The sequence below is a fragment of the Pan paniscus genome, chromosome 10, assembly GCF_029289425.2.
Source record: "Pan paniscus chromosome 10, NHGRI_mPanPan1-v2.0_pri, whole genome shotgun sequence".
Lineage (NCBI taxonomy): Eukaryota > Metazoa > Chordata > Mammalia > Primates > Hominidae > Pan > Pan paniscus.
The window spans coordinates 56,151,747-56,178,793 of NC_073259.2; the positions used below are offsets into that span (position 1 = coordinate 56,151,747).

The 27,047-nt window shown below is 36.5% G+C and overlaps 1 pseudogene; it reads right to left on the reverse strand.

Moving 5' to 3' along the window:
* The window catches only part of LOC134728460 (uncharacterized), a 46,243-nt pseudogene extending 21,028 nt beyond the window's left edge, over window positions 1-25,215 (reverse strand).
* Window positions 25,216-27,047: the final 1,832 nt, after the last annotated feature.

Genomic DNA, 27,047 nt, shown 5'->3' on the forward strand with positions numbered 1-27,047 from the left:
GAAGCTGTAACTCAGGTAGATGAATGCACACATCCCAAAGCAGTTTGTCAGAAAGCTTCTTGCTAGTTTTTATCTAAAGATATTTCCTTTTTCACCATAAACCTCAATGTGCTCCCAAATATCCCTTAGCCAATTCTACAAAAACTGTGTTTCCAATCTGATGAATGAAAAGGAAATTTTAACACTGCGAGTTTAATGTACACATCACAAGGCATTTTCTCAGCTAGCTTCCTTCTAGTTTTCATCCTGGGATTTTAGCTTTTTCACCATTGGCCACAATGAGCTCCCAAATGTCTATTCGCAGAGTAGACAAAAACAGTGATTGCAAACTGTTGAAATGACAAAAAGGTTTAACTTTGTGAGGTGAATGCAAACATCACAAAGCATTTTATCAGAAATTTTCTATCTAGATTTTTTCTGACTGCTTCCTTTTTCTCCATAGGCCTCAAAGCACTCTCAAATATTTATTCAAAGATTCTGCAAATACAGTGTTTCCAAACTGCTGAAAGAAAAGAATGGTTTAACTCTGTGAGATAAATGCACATATCACAAAGCAGTTTCTCAGAAAGATCTTTTCTAGTTTTTATCTACAGATGTTTCCTTTTTCACCCAAAGCCACATTGCACTCCCAGATATCCTTTCACAGATTCTACAAAAACAGTGTTTCCAAACTGCTGAATGGAAAGTTTTAAATCTGGGAGATGAAGGCACACATCACAAAGCAGTTTCTCAGAGAGCTTCCTTCTAGTTTTTATCCTGGGATATTCTCTTTTTTGCCATTGACCTCAAAGAGATCCAAAGTGTCCATTCACAGAAGGGACAAAAAGAGTATTTCCAAACTGTGGAGTCCAAAGAAAGTTTTAACTCTGTGAGATGAATGCCTACACCACGAAGCAGTTTCTCAGAAAGCTTCTTTTTAGCTTTTATCTGAAGATGTTTCCTTTTTCAACATCAGAATCAATATGCTCCTAAATATGCCTTTGCAGATCCTACAAAGATGGTGTTTCCAAAATGCTGAATGAAATGAAAGGTTTAACTCTGTGAGATGAATGTCCACATCACAAAGTGGTTTCTCAGATAGCTTCCTTCTAGTTTTTATCCTGGGATATTCGAGTTTTAGCCATTGGCCTCAATGAGCTCCCAAATGTCTGTTCACAGAATGGACAAAAACAGTGTTTCCAAACCGTTGATTCAAAAGAAGTATTTACCTCTGTGATATAAATGGGCAAATCAAAAAGCAGTTTCTCAGAAACCTTCTTTCTACTTTTTATCTGAAGTTGTTTCCTTTTTCTCCATAGTCCTCAATGCACTCCCAAATATCCTTTCTCAGATTCTACAAAAAGAGGGTTTCCAAACTGCTGAATTAAAAGAAAGTTTTAATGCTGCAAGAAGAATGCACACATCACAAAGAAATTCCTCTGATAGCTTCCTTCTAGATTTATTGAGGCATATTAGCTTTTTCACCATTGGCCTCAATGAGCTCCCAAATGTCAATTCACAGAATAGACAAAAACATTGTTTCCAAGCTGCAGAATCAAAAGAAAATTTTAACCTGTGAGATGAATGCACGCATCTCAAAGCAGTTTCTGAGAATACTTCTGTCTAGTTTTTATCTGAAGACATTCTCTTTTTCACAATAGGCCTCAATGCGCTCACAAATACCATTCTGCAGATTCTACAAAAACAGTGTTTCCAAACTGCTGAATGAAAAGAAAGGTTTAAATCTGTGATATGAAAGCACACATCAGAAAGCAGTTTCTCAGATAGGTGAATTCTAGTTTTCACCCTGGGATATTTGCTTTTTTGCCATTGGCCTCAATGAGTTCCCAAATGTCCATATGCAGAATGGAGAAAAACTGTGTTTCCAAACTGCTGAATCCAAAGAAAGGTTTAAATCTGTGAGATGAATTGCACACATCACAAATAAATTTCTCAGAAGGCTTCTTTCTAGTTTCTATATGAAGTGGTTTCCTATTTTCACCATAGGATTCAATGTGCTCCCAAACATGCATTCGCAGATTCTACAAAAATAGTTTCTAAACTGCTGAATAAAAAGAAAGTTTTAACTCTATGAGATGAATGCACACATCACAAATCTCTTTCTCAGATAGCTTCCTTCTAGTTTTTACCCTGCGATATTCACTTTATCACCATTGGCGTCAATGAGCTCCCAAATGTCCATTTGCAGAATAGACAAAAGGAGTGTTTCCAAATTGTTGAATCCAAAGAAAAGCTGAAATCTTTGAGATGAATGGACACATCATGAAGCAGTTTATCTCAAAGCTTCTTTCTAGTTTTTATCTGAAGATATTTCCTTTCTCACTACAGGCCTGAATGCGCTCCCACATATCCCTTTGCAGATTCTACAAAACAGTGTTTCCAAACAGCTGAAATAAAAGAAAGGTTTAACTCTGTGAGATGAATGAACACATCACAAAGAGGTTTCTCAGATAGCTGGGATAAAAAACACTCTTTTTCTAGAATCAGCAAAGGCTTATTTTGGAGCCCATTGAAGCCTATGGTGAAGAAAGGAAACTATTTCAGATAAAAGCTAGGAAGAAGCCTTCTGGTAATTTCTTTGTGATGTGTGCAATTCGTCTCACAGATTTAATTAGATTTTCTAATTTTTGTCCTTGGATATTCACTTTTTCACCATTGACCTCAATGAGCTCCCAAATGTCCATTTGCAGAATGGACAAAAACAGTGTTTCCATGCTGCTGAATCCAAAGAATGGTTTAACTCTGTGAGATGAATGCACACATCTCAAAGCAGTTTTTCAGAACGCTTCTTTCTAGTTTTTATCTGAAGATGTTTAATTTTTCACCATTGGCCTCACTGTGCTCCCAAATATCTCTTCACAGCCTCTATAAAAACAGTGTTTCCAAAAGGCAGAATGAAAACAAAGGTTTAACACTGTGAGATGAATGCACGCATCACAAAGCTGTTTCTCAGATAGATTCTTTCAAAGTTTTATCCTGGGGTATTCACTTTTTTGCCATTGGCCTCAAAGAGCTCCCAAACGCCCAATTGCAGAATGGACAAAAACAGCATCTCCAAACTGCTCAATCCAAAGAAAAGTTTAAATCTGTTATTGAATGCCCAAATCACAAAACAGTTTCTCAGAAACTTCTTTCTAGATTTTATCTGAAGATGTTTCCTTTCACCACAGGTCACAATGTGCTCCCAAATATCCCTCCGAAAATTCTACAAAAACAGGATTTCCAAACTGCTGAATCCAAAGAAAGGTTTAACTCTGCTTGATTAATGCACATATTACAAAGCTGTTTCTTAGAGGGCTTCCTCCTAGTTTTAATCCTGGGATATTTCCTTTTTCACCATTGGCTTCAATGAGCTCCCAGATATCCATTAGCAGAATGGATAAAGCCATGTTACCGAACTGCTGAGTAAAAAGAAAGGTTTAACTCTGTGAGATCAATGCACACATGAAAAATCAATTTCCCAGAAATTTCTTTCCAGTTTTTATATGAAGATATTTCTTTTTTCAACATAGGCCTCAATACACTCCCAAATATCACTTCGCAGATTGTACAAAAACAGTGTTTCCAAAATGCTGGATGAAAAGAAAGTTTTAACTCTGTGAGATGAGTGCACACATCCCAAAGCAGTTTCTCAGGGAATTTCCTTCTAGTTTTTATCCTGGGATTTTCACTTTCTCACCATTGGCCTCACTGAGCTCCAAATTGTCCTTTCACACAATGGACAAAAACAGAGTTTCCTAACTGTTGAATCCAAAGAAAGTTTTAACTCTGTGAGATGAATGCATGCATTACAAAGCAGTTTCTCAAGAAAGCTTCTTTCTACTTTTTAACTGAAGATATTTCCTCCTTTTTCACCATAGGCCTCAATGCACTCCCAAATATCCCTTTACAGATTCTACAAAAACAGTGTTTCCAAAGGGCTGAATGAAAAAAAAAAAACTCTGCCAGATCAATGCACACAGCACAAAGCAGTTTCTCAGATAGCTTCCTTCCAGTTTTCATCCTGGGATATTCAGTTTTTCTCCATTGGCCTCTATGAGCTCCCAAATGTCCATTTGCCAAATGGACAAATGTAGTGTTTCCAAACTGCCATATGCAAAGAAAGGTTTTACTCTGTGAGATGAATGCACACATCACAAACCAGTTTCTCAGAAAGCTTTTTTGTAGTTTTTATCTAAGTATTTTTCCTTTCTCACCATAGGCCCCAATGTGTGCTCATATATCCCTTCTCATATTCTACAACAACAGTGTTTCCAAACTGCTGAATGAAAAGTAAGTTTTAACTCTGCGAGATGAATGCATACCTCAGAAAGCAGTTCCTCAGACCCCTTCATTCCAGTTTTTATCCTAGGATATTTGCTTTTTCACCATTGGCCTCAAAGAGCTCCATTCTCAGAATGGACATAAACAGTGTTTCCAAACTGCAGAATCCTAAGAAAGATTTATCTCTTTCAGATGAATGCACATAAGACAAAGCAGATTCTCAGAAATATCCTTTGTAGTTTTTATCTGATGATGTTTCCTTTTTCAACATAGGACTCAATATGTTCCCAAATATCCCTTCGTAGGTTCTACAAAAACAGTGTTCCTAAACTGCTGAATCCAAAGGATGGTTTAACTTTGTGTGATGAATGCACACATAAGAAAGAGGTTTCTCAGAGAGCTTCCTTCTGGTTTTTATCCTGGGATATTCAGTTTTTAACATTGGCCTCAATGAGCTCCAAAATGTCCATTAGAAGAATGGACAAAATCAATGTTTCCAAACTGTTGAGTCCAACAGTTTAACTCTGTGAGTTGAATGCACACACCACAAATCAGTTTCTCAGAAAGCTTCTTTCTAGGTTTTATCTGAAGTAGTTTTCTTTTTCATTATAGACCCCAATGCATTCCAAAATAACCCTTCACATGTTCTACAAACACAGTGTTTCCAAGCTGCTGAATGAAAATAAAGGATTAACTCTGTGAGATGAATGCGCACATCACAAAGCAGTATCTCTGATAGCTTCCTTCTAGATTTTATGCTGGTGTATTCACATTTTCACCATTGGCCTCAATGAGCTCACACATGTCAATTCACAGAATGGACAAAAACAGTGTTTCCAAAATACCGAATCCAAAAAAAGTTTAGCTCTGTGAGTCGAATGCATATATCATAATCCAGACTCTCAAGAAAGATTTTTTGTACTTGTTAGCTGAAGATGGTTCCTTTTTCGTCATAGGCCTCAATATGCTCCCAAATATCCCTTTGCAGATTCTACAAAAATGGTGTTTCTAAACTGCTGAATGAAAAGAAAAGTTTAACACTTTGAGTTGAATGCACACACCATGAAGCAGTTTCTCAGAGAGCTTCTTTCTAGTTTTTATCTGAAGATGTTTCCGTTTTCACTGTAAGCCTCAATTTGCTCCCAAATATCCCTTCACAGATTCTACAAAAACAGTGTTTCCAAACTGCTGAGTGAAAAGAAAGGTTTACCTCTATGAGATGAATTCACACATCACAAAGCAGTTTCTCAAATAGCTTCCTTCTAGTTTTTATCATGGGTTATTCGCTTTTTTGCCATTGGCCTCAATGATCTCCCAATTTCCTAGCAGAATGCATAAAAACAGTTTCCAAACTGCTGAATACAAAGAAACTGTTAACTGTCTCAAATGAATGCGCACATCACAAAGTGGATTCTCAGAAAGGTTCTCTCTAGTTTTTATCTGACGATATTTCCTTTTTCACCATATGCCTCAGTGTACTCCCAGGTATCCCTTCACAGATACTATAAAAACATTGTTTCCAAACTGCTGAATGAAAATAAAGGTTACTTCTGCAAGATGAGTGCCCACATCTCAAAGCAGATTCTCAGATAGCTTCCTTCTAATTTTTATCATGTGATATTCACTTTATCACCATTGGCCTCAATGAGCTCCTAAATGGCCATTCGCAGAATGGACAAAAACAGTGTTTTCAACTGCTGAATCCGGAGAAATGTTTACCTCTGTTAGATGAATGCAAACATAACAAAGCAGTTTATCAGAAAGCTTCTATCTAGTTTTATCTTATGATATTTCCTTTTTTAACAGAGGCCTCAATGTGCTCTGAAATATCCCTTTGTAGGTTCTACAAAAACAGTGACATCAGAGTGCTCAATGAAAAGAAAGGTTTAACTCTGTGAGATGAATGCACACATCACAAAGAAGTTTCTCAGAAAGCTTCTTTCTAGTTTACCCCTGAAGATATTTCCTTTTTGACCTTAGGCCTCAATGCGTTCCAAAACATCCCTGCACTGATTCTACATAAGCAGTGTTTCTAAACTACTCAATCAAAAGAAAAGTTTAACTCTGTGAGATGCATGTACACATCAGGAAGTAGTTTCTCAGAAATCTGCTTTCTAGTATTTTTCTGAAGATATTTCCTTTTCACCATAATCCTCAATGCCCTCCCTAATATCCTTTTGCAGATTCTGCAAAAACAATGTTTCCAAAGTGCTCAATAAAAAACGGTTTAATTTTGTGAGATGAATGCACACATCACAAAGCAGTTTCTCAGAAAGCTTCTTTCTAGTTTCGTCTGAAGATGATTCCTTTTTCACCATAGGCTTCAAAGTGCTCCGAAATATCCCTTCACAGATTCTACAAAAACAGTGTTTCCACAGTGCTTTATCCAAAGAAAGGTTTAACTCTGTGCGATGAATATAATCATCATAAAACAGTTTCTCAGAAAGCTTCTTTCTAGTTTTTCTCTGAAGATATTTCCTTTTTCAAAATAGGCCTCAATGCCCTCCAAAATATCCCTTCACAGATTCTACAAAAACAGTGTTTCCAAACTGCTTTATCAAAGAAAAGGTTTAACTCTATGAGACAAATGCACAGATCACAAAGCAGTTTCTTAGAAAAATTTTCTAGTTTTTATCTGTAGATATATACTTTTTGACCATAGGCCCCAAAGCATTCCCAAATACCCCTCCACAGATTCTTCAAAACCAGTGTTTCCAAACTGTCCCATGAAAGGTTTAACTCTGTGAGATGGATGCTCACATCTAAAAACAGTTTCTCAGAAAGATCCTTTCTAGTTTTTCTTTTAAGATATTTCCTTTTTCACCACAGGCCTCAAGGTGCTCCTAAAAAATCCCTGCAAAGATTCGACAAAAACAGTGCTTCCAAAATGCTCATCAAAAGGTAGGTTTAACTCTGTGAGATGAATGCACACATCACAAACCAGTTTCTCAGAAAGCTTCTTTCTAGTTTTTCTCTGTAGATGTTGACTTTTTCACCTTAGGCCTCAATGTCCTCCCAAATATCCCTTTGGAGATTCTACAAAAACAGAGTTTCCAAATTGCTCCATCAAAAGAAAGGTTTAACTCTATGAGATGGATGTACACATCACAAAGCAGTTTCTCAGAAAGTTTCTGTGTAGTTCCTCTCTGAAGATATTTCCTTTTTCACCATAGGCCTCCAGGCACTCTCAAATATCCCTTCACAGATTCTATGAAAACTTTGTTTCCAAAGTGCTCCATCAGTAGAAATATTTTACTCAGTGAGATGAAAGCACACATCAGAAAGCAGTTTCTCAGAAAGATTCTTTCTTTTTTTTCTCTGAAGATATTTACTTTTTCATTATAGCACTCTATTGATTCCCTAATATGCCTTCATAGATTCTACAAAAACTGTGTTTCAAAAGGCTCCATCAAAAGAAAGGCTTAACTCTGTGAGACAAATGCACAAATCACAGATCAGTTTGTCAGAAAACTTATTTCTAGTTTCTCTTAAGATAAATCCTTTTTCACCATAGTCCCCAAAGCACTCCCAAATATCCCTCACAGATTCTAAAAAACAGTGTTTCCAAACTGCTCAATCAAAAGGAAGGTTTAACTCTGTGGAATGAATACACACATCACAAAGCAGTTTGTAAGAAAGCTTCTTTCTAGTATTTCTCTGAAAATATGTCTTTTTCACTGTAGGCATCAATGCGGTCCCAAATATCCCTTCACACATTCTAGAAAAACAGTGTTTACAAACATCTCCACCAAAAAAAGGCTTTAACACTGTGAGATGAATGGAAGCTTCACAAATCAGTTTCTCAGAAAGCTTCTATAAATTTTCTCTAATGATATTTCCTTTTTCTACGTAGGCCTCAATATGTTCCCAAATATCCATTCGCAGATTCTACAAAAACAAAGTAGCCAAACAGGTCCAACAAAAGAAACATTTAACTCTGCCAGATGAATGGACACATCAAAAAGCAGCTTCTCAGAAAGCTTCCTTCTTGTTTTTCTCTGAAGATATTTCCATTTATACAATAAGCCTCAATGTGTTCCCAAATATCTCTTTGCACATTCTACTAAAACAGTGTTTTAAAACAATTCCAAGCAAAGAAATGTTTACCTCTGTGAGATGAATGCCCACATCCCAAACAGGTTTCTCAGAAAGTTTCTTTCTAGTTTTTATCTAAAGATATTACCTTTTTCACCATAGGCCTCAATTCACTCCCAAATAACCATTCACAGATTCCACAAAAACAGTGCTTCCAAACTGCTCAATCACAAGAAAGGTTTAATGTATGAGATGAATGGACACAACAAAAAGCAGTATCTCAGAAACCTTGTTTCCAGTTTTTCTCTGAAGATATCTTCTTTTTCACTGTAGGCCTCAATACAGTCCCAATTATCCCTTTGCAGATTCTCCAGAAACAGTGTTTCCAAACCGCTACATCAAAAGAAAGGTTCATCTCTGTGAGGTGAATGCACAGAAAACAGCAAAGCAGTTTCTCAGAGAGCTTCTTTCTAGTTTTTCTCTGAAGATATTTCCTTTTTGAACACAGGCCTATGTGTGCTCCCAAATATCCCTTCTCAGATTCTACAAAAACACTTATTCCAAACTGCTCAATCAAAAGAAAGGTTTAACTCTGTGAGGTGAATGCACACATCACAAAGCAGTTTTCCAGAAGGCTTCTTTCTATTTTTTCTCTGAAGATGTTTCATTTTTCACCATAGGCCTCAATGTGCTCCTAAATACCATTTTGCAGATTCTACAAAAACAGTGTTGTTTCCAAACTGCACCATCAAAGGAGTGCTTTACCTCTGTGAAATGAATGCACTCATCAAAAAGCAGTTTCACAGAAAGATTATTCCTTGCTTTATTCTTAATATATTTGCTTTTTCACCGTAGGCCTCAATGTGCTCCCAAATATCCATTTGCAGATTCTAAAAAAACAGTGTTTCCAAACTGCTGTGTCAAAGGAAACTTTTAATTCAGGGAGATGAATGCACACATCACAAAACAGTTTCACAGAAATCTTCTTTCTAGTTTTTCTCTGAATATGTTTCCTTTTTCACCATAGGACACCCAAACATCCCTTCACAGACTCTACAAAAGCAATGTTTCCAAACTGCCTCATCAAAAGAAAGATTTATCTCTGTGAGCTGAATGTCCACATTGCAAAGAGTTTCTCAGAATCTTCTTTCTAGTTTTCCTGTGAATATATAACCTTTTTCACCATAGGCATCAATGCACTCACAAATATCCCTTCACAGGTTCTACAAAAACTATGTTTCCAGACTGCTCCATTAAAGTAAGGTTTATCTCTGTGAGAGGAATGAACACATAAGTGAAACTGATTTGTGATACGTGCATTCATCTCATGGAGTTAAAACTTTCTTTTGATGGAACAGTTTCAAAACACTGTTTTTGTAGAATCTGTGAAGGGATATTTGGGAGTTTATTGAGGCCTATGGCCAAAGATGAAATATCTTTAGATAAAAAATAGAAGGAAGCTTTCTGAGAAACTGCTTTGTGAGGTGTGCATTCATCTCAGAGACTCCAACCTTTCTTTTGGTTGAGCAATTTGGAAACACTGTTTTTGTAGAACCTTATGTGTTATTATGTGAAAGAAGCTTTCTGAGAAACTGATATGTGATATGTGCATTCATCTCACAGAGTTTAACCATTCCTTTGATAGAGCTGTTTGGAAACAGTGTTTTTGTAGAATCTGCAAAGGGATATTTGGGAGTGCATTGAGGACTATGGTGAAAAAGGAAATATGTCCAGCAAAAAGTTAGAGAGAAGCTTTCTGAGAAACTGCTTTTTGATGTCTGAATTCAGCTCACAGAGTTAAACATTTCTTTTGATGAAGCAGTTTGGAAACACTTTTTTTTGGTCGAATCTGTGAAGGGGTATTTGGTAAAGCATTGAGGCCTATGGTGAAAAAGCAAATAGCTTCATAGAAAAACTAGAAAAAGCTTTCTGAGAAACTGATTTGTGATGTGTGCATTCATCTCACAGAGTTAAACTTTTCTTCTGATGGAGCAGCTTGGAAACACAGTTTTTGCAGAATCTGTAATAGATATCTGGGAGCACTTCGAGGCCTAGGGTGAAAAAGGAAATATTTTAAGAGAAAAACTAGAAAGAAACGTTCTGAGAAACTGATTTGTGATGTGTGCATTCATCTCACAGTGTTAAACCTTTCTTCTGATGGAGCATTTGGGAAAGACAGTTTTTGTATAACTTGTGAAAGGATATTTGGCAGCACGTGTAGGCCTATGTTCAAAAAGGAAATATCTTCAAAGGAAAACTAGAAAGGAGCTATCTGAAGATATTCCCCTTTTCACCATAGGCCTCAATGTGCTCCAAATTATCCGTTCACAGTTTCCAAAAAACAGTGTTTCCAAATTGGTCAATCAAAAGAAAGGTTTAACTCTGTGAGATGAATGATGTCAATACAAAGCAATTTCTCAGAAAGATTCTTTCTAATTTTTATATAAAGATATTTCCATTTTCACCATAGGCCTGAATGTGCTCCCAAACATCTCTTTGCTGATCCCCCAAAAACAGTGTTTCCAAACTGATCAATCAAAAGAAAGGTTTAAGTCTGTGAGATGAATGATCACAACATGAAGCAGTTTCTCAGAAACCTTCTTTCTAGTTTTCCTCTGAAGATATTTCCTTTTCCATCATAGGCCTCAATGCGCTCCAAAATATACCTTCTCAGATTCTACAAAAACAATGTTTCCAAACTGCTAAATCCAAAGAAAGGTTTACATCTATAACATGAATGCACACATCACAAAGTACTTTCTCAAACATCTTCTTTCTTTTTCTTATGTGCAGATGATTCCTTCTTCACCTTAGGCCTTAATGCTCTCCAAAATATCCCTTCACAGAATCTACAATAACAGTGGTTCCAAACACCTCCATCCAAAAAAAGGTTTAACTCTGTCAGATTAATGCATGCATCACAATGCAGTTTCTCAGAAAGCTTCTTTCTAGTTTTTGTATGAAGATGTTTCTTTTTTCACCATAGGCTTCAATGTGCTCCCAAATATCCCTTTCCAGATTCTACAAAAACAATGTTTCCAAACTGATTCATTCAAAGAAAGGTTTACTTTTTCAAAGTAGGCCTCAATACTCTCCAAAATATCCCTTCGCAGATTCTACTAACAAAGTGTTTCCAAACTGCTTTATCAAAGGAAAGGTTTAACTCTGTGAGATGAATGCACACATCACAAAACAGTTTCTCAGAAAGCTTCTTTCTAGTTTTTATCTGAAGACATATACTTTTTGACAGTAGGCCCCAATGTGCTCCCAAATATCCTTGCACAGATTCTTCTAAACCAGTGTTTCCAAAGTGCTCCATCAAAGGAAAGCTTTAACTCTGTGAGATGAATGCAGTTGCCAAAAATAGTTTCTCAGAAAGCTTCTTTTTAATTTTTCTCTTAAGATATTTCCTTTTTCACCACTGGCCTTAAGGTGCTCCCAAAAATCCATTTGCAGACTCTACAAAAACAGTGTTTCCAAAATGCTCATCAAAAGATAAGTAGAACTCTGTAGGATGAATGCACACATCATACGTCAGGTTCTCAGAAAGCTTCTTTCTAGTTTTTCTCTTGAGATATTTCCTTTTTCACCATAGAGATGAATGTGCTCCCAAATATCCCTTTGCAGATTCTACAGAAACAGTCTTTCCTACTGTTCCATCAATAGAAAGGTAAAAGTCTGTGAGAAGAATGCACACATCACAAATCAACTTCTCAGAAAGCTTTCCAGTTTTTCTCTGAAGATATTTCTTTTTTCACCATTTGCCTCCACACCCTCCCAAATATCCCATTGCAACTTCTACAAAAGCAGTGTTTCAAAACTGCTTCATTAAAAGAAAAGTTTAAGTCTGTGAGATTAATGCACACATCACAAATAGGTTTCTGAAAATGATTCTTTCTAGTTTTTCTCTTAAAATATTTTCTTTTTCATCATAGGCTGCAAGGTGCTCCCAAATATCCATTTGCAGATTCTACAGAAACAGTGTTTGCAAACTGCTCCATCAAAAGAAAGGTTTACCTCTGTGAGACGAATGCACAAATAACAAAGCAGTTTCTCAGAAAGCTTCTTTCCAGTTTTTCTCTGAAAGTGTTTCCTTTTTCATCTTAGGGCTCAATGCACTAAAAAATATCCCTTCGCAGATTATACAAAAACAGTGTTTCCAAACTGCTGCATCAAAAGAAAGGTTTAACTCTGTGAGATGAATGTATGCATCACAAAGCAGTTTCTCAGAAGGCTTCTTTCTCGTTTTTCTGTGAAGATATTTCCTTTTTACCATAGGCCTCAATGCACTCTGAAATATCCCTTTGCAGATTTGACAAAAACAGTGTTTCTAAACTGCTCCATCAAAAGAAATATTTAACTCTGTAAGCTGAATGCAGACATCACAAAGCAGTTTCTCAGAAAACCTCTTTCTATCTTTTGCCTAAACATTTTCTTTTTTCACCATAGGACTCAATGCACTCCAAAATAACACTTCATGGATTCTACAAACACAACGTTTCCAAACTGCTCAAAGAAAGAAGATGTGTATCTGTGAGATAAATGCAAACATCACAAAGAAGTTTCTCAAAATCTTCTTTCAATTTTTTCTCTTAGGATATTTCATTTTTCACCATGGGCCTGAAAACACTCCCAAATATAACTTCACAGCTTCTACAAAAACAGTCTTTCCAAAATGCTCCATCAAAATATAAGTTTAACTCTGTGACATGAACACTGATATCACACAGCAGTTTCTCTTTCTAAAGAATCTTTAGAAAGATTCTTTGTAATTTTTATCAGAGATATTGCTTTTTCACCATATGCCTGAATGCACTCCCAAATTTCACTTTGCATAATCTACAAAAACAGTGTTTCCAAACTGCTCCATCAAAAGAAAGATTTAACTCTGTGAGATGAATGCACACATCACAAAGCAGTTTCTCAGAAAGCTTCTTTCTAGTTTTTCTCTAAAGTTATTTCCTTTTTTACCATAGGTCTCAGTGTGTTCCCAAATATCCCTTCACCGATTCCACAAAAACAGTGTTTCTAAACTGCTCAATCAAAAAAAAAGGTATAACTCTGTGAGATGAATGAACACAACATGAAGCAGCTTATCAGAAAGCGTCTTTCTAGTTTTTCTCTGAAGATGTTTCCTTTTTCACCGTAAGCCTCAATGAGCTTCCAAATATCTCTTAGCAGATTCCACAAAAACAGTGTTTCCAAACAGCTCCATCAAAAGAAAGTTTTAACTCTGTGACATGAATGATCACAACACAAACAGCTTATCAGAAACTTTCCTTCTAGTTTTTCTCTGAAGATATTTCCTTTTTCACCATAGACCTCAATGTGCTTTCAAATATCCCTTTGAAGATTCTACAAAAACTGTGTTTAGAAACTGCTCCATCAAAAGAAATGTTTAACTCTGTGAGCTGAATGCACACATAAAAGGCAGTTTCTAAGATAGCTTCTTTCTATATTATGGCTAAAGATATTAAATTTTTTACCATAGTCCTCAATGCACTCCCAAATATCCCTTCACAGATTCTACAGAAACAGTGTTTCCAAACTGCTCCATCAAAAGATAGGTTTAACTCTGCTAGACGAATGCACACATCACAAATCAATTTCTCATAAAATTTCTTTCTGCTTTTTCTCCTAAGATAAGTCGTTTTTCAACATAAGTGTGAATGTGCTCCCAAATATCTCTTCACAGATTCTATAAAAAGAGTGTTTCCAAACTGCTCCATCCATAGGAATGTTTAACTCTGTGAGATGAATGCACAAAACACAAAGCAATTTCTCAGACAGCTACTCTGTAGGTTTTCTCTGAAGATATTTCCTTTTGCACCATAGGCCTCAAGGCGCTCCCTAGTATCGCTTCACAGATTCTACAAAAACAGCGTTTCCAAACTACACAATCAAAAGAATAGATTAACTCTGTGAGATGAATGCACACATCACAAATCAGTTTCTCAGAAAGCTTCCATCTAGTTTTTATCTGAAGCTATTTCCTTTTTCACCATAGGCATCAAAGCACTCCTAAAAATGTCTAAGCAGAACAGTGTTTCCAAACTGCTCAATCAAAAGAAATTTTTAAATGTGAGTGTTGATTGCAAACTACTCAAAAGAGTTTATTAGAAAGCTTCATTCTGGTTTTTCTCTGAAGATATTTACTTTTTCACAATAGGCCTCAATATGTTCCCAAATATCCCTTCACAGATTCTACAAAAACAGTATTTCCAAACTGCTCAATCAAATGAAATGTTTAACCCTGTGAGCTGAATGCAAACATCACAAAGCAGTTACTCAGAAAGCTTCTTTCTAGTTTTTCTCCAAAGATATTTAGTTTTTCACCATAGACCTTGATGCATTCCCAAATATGCCTTCTCAGATTCTACAAAAACAGTGTTTCCAAACTACTCCATCAAAAGTAAGCGTTATCTCTGTGAGTTGAATGCACACATCACAAAGCAGTTTCTCAGAAAACTTCTTTATAATATTTATGTGAATATATTTCATTTTTTACCACAGGCCTCATGCACTCCTAAATATCCCTTCACAGACTCTAAAAAAGCAGTGGTTCCAAACTACTTCATCAAAAGAAAGGTTTAACTCTGTGAGATGAATGCACACATCACAAATTCGTTTGTCAGAAAACTTCTTTCTAGGTTCTCTTAAGATATATCCTTTTTCACCATAGTGCTCAAGGCACTCCCAAATATCCCTTCACAGATTCTAAAACACAGTGTTTCAAAACTGCTCAATCAAAGAAATGTTTAACTCTGTAAGATGACGGGACAGCTCACAAAACCAGTTCTCAGAAATCTTTCTAATATTTATCTGAAAACATATCTGTTTCACTGTAGGCCTCAATACGCTCCAAAATATCCCTTTGCAGATTCTAGAAATACAGTGTTTCCAACCAGCTCCATCAAAAGAAAGCTTTAACTCTGAGAGATAAATGGACACATTGTAAATCAGTTTCTCAGAAAGCTTGTATAAATTTTCTCTAATGATATTTCCTTTTTCGCTATAGACTTCAATACGCTCCCAAGTATCTTCTAGTGGATTCTACAAAAACAGAGTTGCCAACCAGCTCCATCAAAAGAAACCTTTAAATCTTTGGGATGAATGCACACATCAAAAATCTGTTTCTCAGAAAGTTTCCTTCTTGTTTTTCTCCAAAGATATTTCCATTCATATCATAAGCCTCAATGTGCTCCCAAATAGCCCTTCACACATTCAACTAAAACAGTGTTTTAAAACAGTTCCAAAAAACGAAAGTTTTACCTCTGTGAGATGAATGCACACATCACAAACAGGTTTCTCAGAAAGTTTCTTTATATTTTTTGCTAAAGATATTTTGTTTTTCACCATAGGCCTCAATATACTCACAAATATCCCTTTGCAGATTCCAAAAAAACAGTGTTTCCAAACTGCTCAATCAAAAGAAATGTTTAACTCTCTGTCCTGGATGCACACATCACAAAGTAGTTTCACAGAAAGCTTCTTTCTAGCTTTTCACTAAAGATATTTCCTTTTTAACCACAGGCCTCAATATGCTCCCAAATATCCCTTCACCAATTCTACAAAAATAGTGTTTCCACACAGCTCCATCAAAAGGAAAGTTTAATTCTGTGAGATGAATGCACACATCACAAATCAGTTCCTCAGAAAATTTCTTTCTAGTTTTTATGTAAAGATATTTCTTTTTCACCACAGGCCACAACATGCTCTGAAATATCCCTTCGCATATTCTAGAAAAACAGGGTTTCCCAACAGCTCCAACAAAAGAAAGGTTTACCTGTCTGTGATGAATGCAAACATCACAAATCAGTTTCTGAGAAAGCTTCCTTATAGTTTTTCTCTAAAGATATTTCCTTTTTCACCACAGACCTCAATGTGTTCCTTAATGTGCATTCACAGAATCTACAAAACAGTGTTTCCAAACTGCTCCACTAAAGGAAAATTTAACTCTGTGATCTGAAATGACACATCACAAAGCAGTTTCTCAGAAAGTTTATTTTCAATTTTTCTCTAAAGATATTTCCTTTTTCACCATAGGCCAAAATGCACTCCAAAATGTCCCTTAGCAGATTCTACAAAAAAAGTGTTTCCAAACTGCTCCACCAAAAGAAAGTTAATCTCTGTGAGATGAATGCACACATCACAAAGTAGTTTCTATGAAATCTTCTTTCTAGTTTTTATGTGAAGACATTTCCTTTTTAACCATAAGCAACAAGGTGCTTCGAAATATTCCTTCACAGATTCTATAGAAACAGTGTTTTCAAACTGCTCAACAAAGACAAAGGTTTGAGTCTGTTAGATGACAGCATGCATCATAAAGCAATTTCTCAGAAAGCTTGTTTCTCTTTTTTCTCTGAAGATATTTCCTTTTTCACCATAGGCCTCAAGACACTCCTAAATATCACTTCCCAGATTCTGGAAAAATAGTGTTTCCAAACAGCTTCATCAATAGAAATGTTTAACTGTTAGATGAATGGACACATCACAAATCCGTTTCTCAGAAAGCTTATTTTTAGTTTTTCCCTAAAGATATTTCATTTTTCACCACAGACCTCAATGCTCTGTCAAATATCCTTTCACATAATCTACAATAACAGTCTTTCCAAACTGCTCCAGCAAAAGAAAGGTTTAACTCTGTGAGATGAATGCACATATCTCAAAGCAGTCTCTCAGAAAGCATCTTTGAAGTTTTTATGATTTATTTTGTTTTTCAACATAGGCCTCAATGTGCTCCCAAATATCCTTTTGCAGATGCCACAAAAACAGTGTTTCCAAACCACTGCATTGAAAGGAAAGTTTAACTCTGTGAGGTGAATGCACACATCTCAAAGCTGTTTCTCAGAATAATTCTTTCTTGATTTTTTCTGAAGATATTTCCTTTTTCACCATAGTTTAACTCTGTGAGATGAATGCATACATCACAAAGATGTTTCTCAGAAAGACTCTTTCTAGTTTTTATCTGAAATTATTTACTTTTTCACCATAGACCTTGTGCATCCCAAATATATTTTCACAGATTCTAAAAAAACATTGTTTACAAGCTGATCAATCCAAATAAAGGTTTAACTCCCTGAGATGAATGCACACATCACAAAGTAGTTTCTCAAAATGCTTTTTTCTAGTTTTCATTCGAAGATATTTCCTTTTTCACCATAGGCTTTAAAGTGCTCTGAAATATGCTGTCACACATTCAACAAAAACAGCGTTTCCAAACTGCTCAATCAAAAGAAAGTTTTACCTCTGTGAGATGAATGCACACATCACAAAGCAGTTTCTCAGAAAGCTCTTTCTAGTTTTTAGCTGAAGATATTTCCTTTGTCATCACAGGCCTCATTGCACTCCCAAATATCCATCACAGATTCTACAAAACAGTGTTTCCAAACTGCCTATTCAAACGATAAGTTTAATTCTGTGATAAGAATGCACACATCACAAATTGGTTTAACAGAAAGCTTCTTTCTAGTTTTTTTCTGAAGTTATTTCCTTTTTCACCATAGGCTTCAATGCAAAAGAGTATTTCCAAACTCTTCCATCTAAAGGACTTAACTCCAGGAGATGAAGGCACACATCAGAAAGCAGTTCCTCATAATGCTTCTTTCCACTTCTTATCTGAAGATATTTTCTTGTTCACCATAGTCCTTTTTGCACTGCATAACATTGCTTCACAGATTCTACAAAAACAGTGTTTCCAAACTGATCTATCAAAACAAAGGTTTAAGTTGGTGAGATGAATGTACACATCACAAAGCAGTTTCTCAAAAAGCTTCTTTCTCATTTTTATCTGAAGTTATTTCCTTTTTCACCATAGGCTTTGATGCACTCACAAATATCCCTTCACAGTTTCTACAAAACCGTATTTCCAAACTGCTCATTCAAGAGACAGGTTTAACTCTGTGAGACGAATGCACACATCACAAAGCAGTTTCTCAGAAAACTTCCATCTAGTTCTTCTCTGAAGATTTTTCCTTTTCTAACATAGGCTTCAATGTGCTCCAAAATATCCTGTCGCAGATTCTAAAAAACAGTGTTTCCAAACAGCTCAATCAAACAAAAAAAAATGTTTAACTCTGTGAGATGAATGTACACATCACAAAGCAGTTTCTCAAAAAGGTTCTTTCTAGTTTTTATCTGAAGATATTTCCTTTTTCACCATAAGCTTCAATGTGCCTATGATAAAATATGCAATGATACAAACTAGACTGAAGCTTTATGAAAAACTTCTTTGTGATGTGTGCAATCATCTCACAGAGTTAAACCTTTCTTTTCATTGAGCAGTTTGGAAACTAGAATCTGCAAAGGGATATTTGTGAGCACTTTGAGGCCTATGGTGAAAAAGGAAATATCCTCACATAAAAACTAGAAAGGAGCTTTCTTAGAAACTGCTTTGTGTTGTGCACATTCATCTCACAGATTTAAACGTTTATTTTCATTGAGCAGTTTGGAAACTCTGTTCTTCTAGAATCTGCAAAGGGCTATTTGGGAGCGAAATGAGGGCTATGGTGAAAAAAGGAATTATCTTCTGATAGAAACTAGAAAGAAATTTTCTAAGAAATTTCTTTGTGATGTGTGCACTCATCTCACAGAGTTTAACCATTCTTTTGATTGAGCAGTTTGGAAACATGGTGTGTGTAGAATCTGTGAAGAGATATTTGGATTTGCCTTGAGGCCTATGGTGACAAAGGAAATATCTTCTGATACAAACTAGAAAGAAGCTTTCTGAGAAACTGCTTTGTGTTGTGTGCATTCATCTCACAGAGTTAAAAGTTTCTTTTCATTGAGCAGTTTGGAAACCTTGTTCTTCTAGAATCTGCAAAGGGATTTTTGGGAACACATTAAAGCCTATGGTGAAAAAGGAAATATCTTCCAATACAAACTGGAGAGTTTCTGAGAAAGTGCTTTCTGGTGAGTGCATTCATCTGACAGAGTTTAACTGTTCTTTTGATTGAGAAGTTTGGAAACACAGTGTTTGTAGAATCTGTGAGGGGATATTTGGATTTGCATGGAGGCCTGGGGTGAAAAATGAAATATCTTCCAATACAAAATAGACAGAAGCTTTCTGAGAGATTGCTTTGTGATGTGTGCATTCATCTCACAGATTTGAACCACTATTTTGATGAAGCAGTTTGGAACCACTGTTTTTGTAGAGTCTGCAAAGGGATATTTGGGAACCCTATCAGTCTTATGGTGAAAAAGGAAGTATCCTCACATAAAAGCTAGAAAGGATCTTTCTAAGAAAGGGCTTTGTGATAAGTGCACTCATCCCACAGAGTTAAAACTTGATTTTGACTGAGCATTTTGGAAACACCGTTTTCATGGAATCTGAAAAGAGATATTTTGGAGTGCTTTCAGTCCTATGGTGAAAAAGGAAATATTTTCACCTAAAAAGTCAAAGGAAGCTTTCTGAGAAACTGCTCTGTGGTGTGTGAATTCCTCCCATAGAGTTAATCCATTCTTTTGATTGAGGACTTGAGGACTTTTGCAACTAATGTTTTTCTAGAATCTGCAAAGCAATATTTGTGAGTGCTTTGAGGCCTATGGTGAAAAAGGAAATATCTTCATGTAAAAACTAGACAGAAGCTTTCTGAGAAACTGCTTTGTCATGTGTGCAATCACCTCACCGACTTAAACCATTCTTGTGATTGAGTAGTTTGGAGACACAGTGTTTGTCGAGTCTGCAAAGGGATATTTGGATTTGCCTTGAGGCCTATGGTGACAAAGGAAATATCTTCTGATACAAACTAGAGAGAAGCTTTCTGAGAAACTGCTTTGTGATGTGTGCATTCATATCACGTGGTTCAACGCTTCTTTTTATTGAGCAGTTTGGAAACCTTGTTCTTCTAGAATCTGCAAAGGGATTTTTGGGAACACATTGAGGCCTATGGTGAAAAAGGAAATATCTTCCATTACAAACTGGAGAGTTTCTGAGAAAGTGCTTTCTGGTGACTGTGTTCATCTGACAGAGTTTAACTGTTCTTTTGATTGAGAAGTTTGGAAACACAGTGTTTGTAGTATCTACTTAGGGATATTTGGATTTGCATGGAGGCCTGTGATGATAAAGGAAGTATCTTCTGATACAAACTAGACACAAGTTTTCTGAGAGACTGCTTTGTGGTGTGTACATTCATCTCACAGAGTTGAACGATTCTTTTGATAGAGCAGTTTGGAAACAACGTTTTTGTAGAACCTGTAAAGGGATAATTGGGAACTCTTTGAGTCTGATGGTGAAAAGGAAATATCCTCACATAAAAACTAGAAAGGAGCTTTCTGAGAAACTGCTTTGTGACATGTGTATTCATCTCACAGAGTTAAAATTTTATTTTGATTGTGCATTTTGGAAACACCATTTTTGTGGAATCTGCAAAGGGATATTTGGGAGTGCTTTCACACCTATGGCAAAAAAGGAATGATCTTCACCTACAAACTAGAAGGAAGCTTTCTGAGAAACTTCTTTGTCATGTGTGCATTCCTCTCACAGAGCTGAACCATCCTTTTGATTGAGCGTTTTATAACCACCGTTTTTGTAGAATCTACAAAGGGATATTTGTGAGTGCTTTGGGTCCTGTGGTGAAAAAGGAAATATCCTCACAAAAAAACTAGAAAGGAGCTTTCTTAGAAACAGCTTTGTGATCTCTGCATTCATCTCAAAGAGTTAAACCATTCTTTTGATTGAGCAGTTTGGAAACACAGTGTTTGGAGAATCTGCAAAGAGATATTTGCATTCGAATTGAGGCCAATGCTGACAAAGGAAGTATCTTCTCATACAAACTGGGCAGAAGCTTTCTGAGAAACTGCTTTGTGATGTGTGCATTCAACTCACAGATTTAAATGTTTATTTTCATTTAGCAGTTTGGAAACTATGTTATTATAGAATCTGCAAAGGGATATTTAGGAGCTCATTGAGTCCTATTGTGAAAAAGAAAATATCTTCCGATACGAACTAGAAAGACAGTGTCTGAGAAACTGCTTTGTGATGTGTACCTTCATCTCACATTTTAACCATTCTTTTCATTGAGCGTTTGGAAACACACTGTTTGTGGAATCTGAGAAGGGATATTTGGATTCACACGGAGGCCTGTGGTGAAAAAGGAAATATCTTCCAATACAAACTAGATGGAAGCTTTCTGAGAAACTGCTTTGTGATGTTTGCATTCATGTCACAGAGCTGAACCATTCTTTTGATGGAGCGTTTGGAATCAATGTTTTTGTAGAATCTGCAAAGGGACACTTGGGAGCCTTTGAGTGTTATGTTGTAAAAGGAAATATCCTCACATAAAAACTAGAAAGGAGCTTTCTGAGAAACTGCTTTGTGATATGTGAAGTTAACTCACAGACTTAAAACTTCCTTTTGATTGAGCATCTTGGCAACACCGTTTTTGTAGAATCCTCAAAGGGACATTTGGGATCGCTTCCAGGCCTATGGTGAAAAAGGAAATATCTTCACCTAAAAACTCAAAGGAAGTTTTCTGAAAAACTACTTTGTGATGTGAGCATTCCTCTCACAGAGTTGAACTAGTCTTTTTTTTGAGCAGTTTGGAAACACTGTTTTTCAAGAATCTGCAAAGGGATATTTGGATTCACCTTGCAGCCTATGATGACAAAGGAATTATCTTCTGATACAAACTAGACAGAAGCATTCTGAGAAACTGCTTTGCGGTGTGTGCATTCTCACAGAGTTCAACATTTCTTTTCATTGAGCAGATTGGAAACTCTGTTCTTCTAGAATCTGCAAAGGGATATTTGGGAGTGCATTGAGGCCTATGGTGAAAAAAGGAAATATCTTCCAATACAAACTAGAAAGAGAAGGGTCTGAGAAACTGCTTTACTTTGTGTGTGTTCATCTCACATAGTTGAACCATTATTTGATGGAGCAGTGTGGAACCAATGTTTTTCTAGAATCTGAAAGCGATATTTGTGAGCACTTTGAGGCCTCTGGGTAAAAAGGAAATATCTTCCGATACCAACTAGAAAGAAGCTTTCTGAGGGATTTCTTTGTGATGTGTGTATTCATCTCACAGAGGTGAACAATTCTTTTGATGGAGCAGTTTGGAACCACTGTTTTTGTAGAATCTGCAAAGTGATATTTGGGAGCCCTTTCAGTCTTATGGTGAAAAAGGAAATATCCTCACATAAAAACTAGAAAGGAGCTTTTTGAGAAATGGCTTTGTTACATGTGCACTCATCTCACTGAGTTAAAAGTTTCTTTTGATTAAGCATATTGGAAACACTGGTTTTGTAGAATCTGCAAAGGGATATTTGGGAGCACTTTCAGGCCTTTGGTGGAAAAGGAAATATCTACACCTAAAAACTTGAAGGAAGATTTCTGAGAAACTGCTTTGTGATGTGTGCATTCCTCTCACAGAGGTGAACCATTCTTTTGATTGAGCAGTTTGCACCCAGTGTTTTTCTAGAATCTGCATAGTGATATTTGTGAACACTCTGAGGCCTATGGTGAAAAAGGAAATATCCTCACATAAAAACTAGAAAGGAGCTTTCCTAGAAACTGCTTTGTGATCTGTGCATTCAATTCATCTCACAGAGATAAACCATTCTTTAGATTGAGCAGTTTGGAAACACAGTGTTTGTAGAGTCTGCGAAGGGATATTTGGATTCTCCTTGAGGCCTACGGTGACAAAGGAAATATCTTCTGATACAAACTAGCAGAAGCTTTCTGACAGACTGCTTTATCATGTGTGCATTCATCTCACAAAGCTGAACCATTCTTTTGTTGGAGCAGATTGGAACCACTGTTTTTGTGGTATCTCCAAAGGATATTTGGGAGCCCTTGGAGTCTTATGGTGAAAAAGGAAATATTTTTTCTTTTTTTTAATTATACTTTAAGTTTTAGGGTACATGTGCACATTGTGCAGGTTAGTTACATATGTATACATGTGCCATGCTGGTGCGCTGCACCCACTAACTCGTCATCTAGCATTAGGTATATCTCCCAATGCTATCCCTCCCCCCTCCTCCCACCCCACAACAGTCCCCTGAGTGTGATATTCCCCTTCCTGTGTCCATGTGATCTCATTGTTCAATTCCCACCTATGAGTGAAAATATGCGGTGTTTGGTTTTTTGTTCTTGTGATAGTTTACTGAGAATGATGATTTCCAATTTCATCCATGTCCCCACAAAGGACGTGAACTCATCATTTTTTATGGCTGCATAGTATTCCATGGTGTATATGTGCCACATTTTCTTAATCCAGTCTATCATTGTTGGACATTTGGGTTGGTTCCAAGTCTTTGCTATTGTGAATAATGCCACAATAAACATACGTGTGCATGTGTCTTTATAGCAGCACGATTTATAGTCCTTTGGGTATATACCCAGTAACAGGATGGCTTAAAAACTAGAAAGGAGCTTTCTGAGAAACTTATTTGTGATATGTGCACTCATCACACAGAGATAAAACTTTCTTTTGATTGAGCATTTTGGAAACACCTTTTTTGTACAATCTGCAAAGGGATATTTGGGAGCACACTGATGCGTATTGTGAAAAATGAAATATCTTCTGATACAAACTAGAAAGAAAGTGTCTGAGAAATTGCTTTCCGAAGTGTGCATTCATCTCACAAAGTTTAACCATTCTTTTCATTGAAAGTTTGGAAACACAGTGTTTGTAGAATCTACAAAGTGATATTTGCATTCACATGGAGGCCTGTGGTGAAAAAGGAAATATCTTCCAATACAAACTAAACAGAAGCTTTCTGAGAGACTGCTTTGTGATGTGTGCGTTCATCTTACAGAGATGAACCATTCTTTTGATGGAGCAGTTTGGAATCACTGTTTTTGTACAATCTGCAAAGGGATATTTTGGAATCCTTTGAGTCTTATGGTTAAAAAATGAAATATCCTCACATAAAAACTAGAAAGGAGCTTTCTTAGAAACTGTTTTGTGATCTGTGTGTTCATCTCACTGACTTAAACCATTCTTTTGATAGAGCAGTTTGGAAAGAGTGTTTGCCGAATCTGCAAAAGGATATTTGTATTCACCTTGAGGCATATGGTGACAAAGGAAATATCTTCTGATACAAACTGGACAGAGGCTTTCTGAGAAACTACTTTGTGGTGTGTGAATTCGTCTCACAGAGTTAAAAGTTTGTTTTCACTGAGCACTTTGGAAACTCTCTTCTTCTAGAATCTGCAAAGGGATATTTGAGAGCACACTGAGCCCTATGGTGAAAAAGTAAATATCTTCCCATACAAACAAGAAAGAGACTTTCTGAGAAATTGGTTTGTGATATAGGCATTCATCTCACAGAGTTTAACCATTTTTTTGATTGAGCAGTTTAGAAATGAAGCGTTTGTAGAATCTGCAAAGGGATATCTGGATTTGCATGGAGGCCTGTGATGAAAAAGGAAACATCTTCTGAGACAAACTAGACAGAAGCTTTCTGAGAAACTGCTTTGTGATGTGTGCATTCATCTCACAGAGTTAAACGTTTCTTTTCATTGAGCAGTTTGGAAACTCTGTTCTTCCAGTATCTTAAAAGGGATATTTGGGAGTGCATTGAGGCCTATGGTGAAAAGGTGTATATCCCAATAGAAACTAGAAAGAAAGTTTCTGAGAAATTGATTTGGATGTGTGCATTCATCTCAAAGAATTTAAAGATTCTTTTCATTCAGCAGTTTGGAAACACAGTGTTTGTAGAATCTGAGAAGGGATATTTTGATTCCCATGGAGGCCAGTGGTGAAAAAGGAAATATCTTCCAAAACAAACTAGACAGAAGCTTTCTGAGAAACTGCTTTTTGATGTGAGCACTCTTCTCACAGAGTCAAACCATTCTTTTGATTGAGCACTTTGGCCCCACTGTTTTTGTGGAATCTGAAAAGGGATATTTGGGAGCGCTTTGAGACTTATGGTGAAAAAGGAAATATCTTCACACAAAAACTAGGAAGAAGCTTTTTGAGAAACTGTTTTGTGATGTGTGCATTCCTCTAACAGAGTTGAACCATGCTTTTGATTGAGCAGCTTTTGACCACTGTTTTTCTAGAATCTGCAATGGGATATTTTTGAGTGCTTTGAGGCCTATGGTGAGAAAGGAAATATCCTTACAGAAAAGGTAGAAAGGAGCTTTCTTAGAAACTGCTTTGTGATCAGTGCAATCATCTCACAGAGTTAAACCATTCCTTTGATTGAGCAGTTTGGGAACATAGTGTTTGTAGAATCTGTGAAGGGATATTTGGATTCACCTTCAGGCCTATGGTGACAAAGGAAATATCTTCTGATACAAACTAGACAGAAGCTTTAAGAGAAACTGCTCTGTGATGTGTGCATTTATCTCACAGAGGTAAATGTCTCTTTTTATTGAGTAGTTTGGAAACTATGTAATTCTAGAATCTGCAAAGGGGTATTTTAGGGCACATTGAGGCCTAGGGTGAAAAAGGAAATATCTTCCAATACAAACTAGAGAGAAAGTTTCTGAGAAATTGCTTTGTGATGTGCAGATACATCTCAGAGAGTTTAACCATTCTTTGATTGAGCAATTTGGAAACACAGTGATTGTAGAATCTGTGAACGGATATTTGGATTCACATGGAGGCCTGTGGTGATAAAGCAATTATCTTCCGATACAAATTAGACGGAAGATTTCTGAGAAATTTCTTTGTGATATGTGCATTGATCTCATGGGGGTAAATGCTTCTTTTCATTGAGTGGTATAGAAACTCTGTTCTTCTAGAGTCTGAAAAGGGGTATTTGGGAGAGCACTGATAGCTAAGATGAAAAAGGAAATATCTTCCGATACAAACTAGAAAGAAAGTTTCTGAGAAACTGCTTTGTGATGTGTGCCTTCATCTCACAGAGTTGGACCATTCTCTTGATTGAGCACTTTGGAAGCACTGTTTTTGTAGAATCTGCAAATGGATATTTGGGAGCCCTTTGAGGCCTATGGTGAGTAAGGAATTAACTACACATAAAAACTAGGTAGAGGCTCTCTTAGAAACTACCTTGTGATGTGTGCATTCCTCTAACAGAGTTGAACCAAGCTTTTGATTGGGTAGTCTGGAACCTCTGTTTTTGTAGAATCTGCAAAGAGATATTTGTGAGCGCTTTGAGGCCTATGGTGTAAAAGGAAATATCCTCACAGAAAAACTAGAAAGGAGCTTTCTTAGAAACTGCTTTGTGATCTATGCATTCGTCTCACAGAGTTAAACCATTCTTTTGTTTGAGCAGTTTGGAAACACAGTGTTTGTAGAATCTGAGTAGGGATATTTGGATTCACCTTGAGGACTATGGTGACAAAGGAAATATTTTCTGATACAAACTGTATGTCAGCTTTCTGAGAAACTACTTTGATGTGTGCATTCATCTCTCAGAGGTAAACCTTTCTTTTCATTGTGCAGTTTGGAAAATCTGTAATTCTAGAATCTGCAAAAGATATTTGGGAGTACATTAAGGCCTATGGTGAAAAAGGGAATACCTTCCAATAGAAACCAGAAAGAAAGATTCTGAGAAATTGCTTTGTGATGTGTGCATTCATCTCACAGGGTTTAAACATTCTTTTGTTTGAGCATTTTGGCAACACAGTGTTTGTAAAATCTGTGAAGGGATATTTGGATTCCCATGGAGACCTGTTGTGAAAAAGGAAATATCTTCTGATAGAAACTAGACAGAAGCTTTCTGAGAAACTGCTTTGTGATGTGTGCATTCATCTCACAGAGTTAAAAATTTTTTTGATTGAGCATTTTAGCAACACTGTTTTTGTAGAATTTGTGGAGGGATATTTGGGAGTGCTT